The sequence below is a fragment of the Sciurus vulgaris genome (genome assembly GCF_902686455.1).
Source record: "Sciurus vulgaris genome assembly, contig: HiC_scaffold_570_arrow_ctg1, whole genome shotgun sequence".
Lineage (NCBI taxonomy): Eukaryota > Metazoa > Chordata > Mammalia > Rodentia > Sciuridae > Sciurus > Sciurus vulgaris.
In genome coordinates, this window is record NW_027632454.1 from 196,529 (window position 1) to 201,191 (window position 4,663).

Consider the following 4,663-nt stretch of genomic DNA (forward strand, 5'->3'; position numbering starts at 1 on the left):
AAACAAGGACATAAACCCTCCAATTGTAAACGAGAAACTGAGTCCCTTTGCCTGAAGTGTATAAAACAGCTTGTAAATTTGTGCTCGGGGTATTTGGCATTAGTCTGTGTTGAATGCCTGAGCAGCTGCTTCAATAAACTGCTCTTTCTGCGGTTGCATACTGCTTGGTATCCCTGGTGGTCTCTTTGGTGGTGGTTCAGGCCTTGGGCACAACACCTACAAGAGGTCTGGGCACAACCATTTCTCCAGTTATGTTAAAAACTGCATTAAAACTTAGTGGGTTGCAGCAGCTCAGGAGGCAAGAGCAGCAGCAATGGACAGGCGGCACAGCTTCAGAAGTTTCCAGCCAGCTGTGGCCTGGAGCACCCACATGCAATCTGTACTCAGCTGGGATTCCCATCAGGAAGGTCAGCTCAGCAGAAGGCAAGGTGAAGGAGGAGTCCAAGAGGAGGTCCCCCAGGCTGTCTGCTAAGCCTGCTCCTACAAAGACAAATGCCAAACCCAGGAAGATGGCAGGCAAGGGTAAATCTTGGGATAAAAATATTGAAATACAAGGGAAAAGGGGAGAAAAGGGAAAACAGATTGAAGTAGCTAAACTAGAAACTAAAGATTTAACTGCAGAAAATGTAGAAAGAAAACGTGAGGAGAGTCCAGCCTCTGATGAAGCAGAATAGAAAGAAGCCAAATCAGATTATTCGTACACTATGTCTTAACAGTGATCATGTCTCCCTTCTTGTACAATCTGGAGGAATATTTTTATCAACTATTATGTAAATGCAAGTTTGTGTGTATTCTAGAAACATTTTTAAAAAGGAGAGACTCCCAGCTAATCCCATTTTTTAACTATACTTGATTATTTTTAGAAGTGAAAGTATTTACTTATTTTGGGGGTACATACAGAAAATAGTGGGATATTGAATTATGGGAGACTTACAATCTTTTGGGTGTTAGCTTAACTTTCCATAGGTGGGTTTATTTTTTTATATCCTACAATACAAAACATATTAAATGGCAATTGAAGCCACAGTCATTCATTTAATGTCTTCAATAGTTTAAATGACTTCTATTCTTGTGCTTTTTAGAATTGTTTCCTAAAGAACACCACTACTGGATCATTGCTATTAGAATCATGTGTACTCTGTAACATCTTTGGTCATGAAAGTCTAGTTTTACTAATAAATTTTTAATGTGCTGTGAAAGAAGGAAAATTTGAGTATGTGACAACAATTTGAATTAGCAGGACCTAAATAACAACAGCATTCAAGGACACCAGTACTTTATACTTTAATTAAGAAATATTTGCCTCCAAATTCAAAGCTGGAAAGTCACAGGAAAAACTAAAAAAAGAATCGCAGTATAAGATTTTTTAGATTTCCGGTATGTTAAAGATTATGTACGAAGTGAGAACTGGGAATATAACTCAGCTGGTAGAGTATTTTCCTTGCGTGAAAAAGGTCCTGGGTTCAATTCCCAGCACCACAAAAAAGTAAAAAAAAATTGTGTACAGAGTGAAATGTCTGTGCACTGATTCTCAATATAGTCAATAAGATCTCAATTATGAAAAAAATAAGTGAATATTTAATAAAAATGTTTTCCTAATACATATGCTAAAACCTGATTAAAATAAGAATAAAACAGCCAATATTGCAGAACTTTTGTTATGCTAAAATAATTAGGAAATGTTAAGAAAAGTGCTTTTCTTTTCAAAGGAATCAGAAATAATAGTGAAGATGATAATGGTGATATTGATGATGAGAATGAGAGCAACTATGTGAAACAATTCTGTCATACCAGTTTTTAGCCCTGCTTATACACTGTCAATACACCTGATGCTAATGTATGCATCTGTGGTATATTGTTTCAAGTCTGCATATTCCTTCCAGTCCAATATACATGGCAGTATCCAATACAGCATTGTTGATCCTCCATCCAGAGGGAAGGCCTGTGATTTTCTTTGATAAACTAAATGTGATGAAACTGATATCATAACAACTTGGAGTTCAGGCCTCATGAGCTTCCTTGAAGTTTCCAACTGTGCCCTCTGTAACATTTCTGTGAGCTCATGAAATACTAGTGAAGGCTATGAAGTTTAATGAGGAATGTTCAAACTGTCAGATGCATTATTGAGAAAATTTACATGTTTGATTTCAACCAGTCCTCTAATTATTCCCCCAATGCAATTGAATTCCTGAGAATCATTGAGTCATTGTGAAAGCCTAAAATTTATGGCTGTGTGATGCATAAGAATAGATAATAGATGCAAGACAGTCTTGATTTTTATGAATTTTTCACTTTGCTTATTTTATTTTTTTTAATTTTTTTATTTTTAATTTTTTTATTTCATGCCAATCACTATATAAGTTTATTAGTTTACAAATAATTGCAACATTCCATTAATAAAATGGAAATGTAAAATTACTTAGTATTTTAAATAACTTCAAGCTCTATATTATGGCTCTTCTTCGTAAGAAATATTGAACCAACAAGAAGCAGATTCAGCCCAGCAAGACTCTGCTGCCCCAGTGGAAATTACTACTCACAAGCCTTAAGTGGCACTGCCTTACTTTGCTTTGCCTAAAAAGTACAATTCAAGTAAGAGCATACCTTCAGGAAACAATTCATATCTTCACATAGCCATAAAAAATGTTTAACAATTTAATGAGTAGATTTCCTGTCATTACGTTGGCAATATCATAAAATGGTTTTAGGCCTTAAAAAGGTTGTGGTTTAGAAGACTTAAAATTTTCTAAACCAATATTGAACGTTGATTAAACTTTTATTGGCTCTAAATGGAACAGTATTTTGCAAATCCTCGTAACCCATGGACTCAACATAGGAAAGTCACTGCCAAGTTGGAACTGCAGTAACCTGATGCTGACTTGCCTGCTTAAAAGATTTCACTTTTCAAGAAAAAGAGATAAGGAGTGGCCAGGAAGTGTATTTATCAGGAATACACTAAAGGCCCCACTGCTCAGTCCAAGATAACTGAAGTGAGCAAAATGAAATGGCTGTAACTTATACTGGATGTCAGTTGACAGATTATCCACTAAAATCTCTATTAGCTAACATCTTCGGTACTGCTGTTATAGGGGCACTCAAAGCTTGTATCTGCATGTTGGGAAGATTTTCTTTAAAGCAACATTGGTCCAAACATGTAAGAGTCAACATATTTTAGCCATCTTCCTTTGGAGGAGTGTACCAGCCATTTTTCTCATGTGTCTGTACAATGGAATTATAGGACTCTTGGGCTCTTGCTAGACTATATTGATTCCTATTTGCTCCAAACTGCACTCTGGCCTTGCCTTTGACTAAGGTGGCATTTATTTTCATGATGACCGATTCTATTGAATAGGCACTGCTCCAGCCCTGTTTTGTGAGAAGTTCCATACATAATGCTCCTCCACCCAACACGTACCCTCCTGAGAGAACAGGTAATACCACTGGAACAAATGGAGGATCAAAGGAAAAGTTATCCTTACAAGAGAAGTTAAGCAAAAATGTATTTTCTGCCTTCTTTTTCTTTTAAGATCTGAAGATCACTGTGCAAAGGACTATCAGGGTCAACCTTCTGCAGTTTAACATGCTAATCATATAAACTGTCATTTATGAGTTTCACTGAATAAATCCCTGTTTTATAAATCTGTGATCTGTATATGTCCCTGAGCTCTTTCATAAGTCTATCTGAAGCTTGCACTGACCCAGACACCGCACTGTTTAAAAGGTCTTGCCTTTGAGTCTTCCTAATTTTCTCTAATATTGCCAAATTTTCTTTTTCAATTCCTTCATCCTCTGACTTTTTCCCACTAATAGGCTCTTCTTCCTTCATCTCATAATGATCCAAGTCTTCTATATCTTCGGCCATCTCTTCTTCCTCCTCCTCTTCTGAAGTCACTTCTTCTGTTATTCCATTCTGACCCCTGGGTAGTGGTAGATCTAGCATCTCAACATCCAGGTGCTTAGGAAGGTTATATAATCTGCAGAGTTCACATATCAACCACTTCAATTGCTGACGAAGCGAATTGTTGTTCTTAGTATCTTCTAGACGTTCCAGAACCGACGTCAGAGTTGGGTCATCGGAGTCCACAAACCTTATTGGTGAAGAAGATGGGTAAGATTCCGTGATGTTGCAGTGGAGCGTGAGCGGCGGCTGCGGTGAGTGCGGGCTACCCGGCGGCGCCGGCGGCGGTACCAGGAACTGGCAGTGCAGTTCGTCCAGCTTCCAGCTGACGATGCGGAATCGCTCGTGGTTCTTGTCGAAGATGGACACCGGGAACTTCAGCTCAGTCTTGAGCCCTGACACGGACATCTTCCCCTCATCACCGGCGGGAGGGGTACAGAAGGGGAGCTGGGCCCGGAGCCGCCGTCCGGGCCTTGACCGCCCCGCGGGGCTGGCCCGGGCCGCGCTCTTGCGGCTCCGCCTCTCCCCGCCGCCGCGACCCGCGTCGGAGCGCGGCTGGAAAATGGCGAGGGGCTCGAGGCCTCAGTGGGCAGCTGTACCTTGCTTATTTTAATATACCTCTTCAAGCCTGTACTTTTTAAGGAAAAAATTATGTTTTTTTTTTTTTTTTTTTTTTTTTTTTTTTTTTTTTTGTTCTAAATACAATAACAGTGAGCTGAGTAATGTTCTGTTTAAGGTAAAGTATTTACTGTTTATTCTGGCATA

At 39.1% G+C, this 4,663-nt stretch overlaps 1 pseudogene across 1 annotated transcript; it reads right to left on the reverse strand.

Annotated features, from left to right (window-relative positions):
• Nucleotides 1–3,007: 3,007 nt before the first annotated feature.
• LOC306652747 (ubiquitin-conjugating enzyme E2 Q2-like) lies at nt 3,008–4,365 on the reverse strand (annotated as a pseudogene). The gene has a single exon. The product of its transcript is annotated as a ubiquitin-conjugating enzyme E2 Q2-like (transcript).
• Nucleotides 4,366–4,663: the final 298 nt, after the last annotated feature.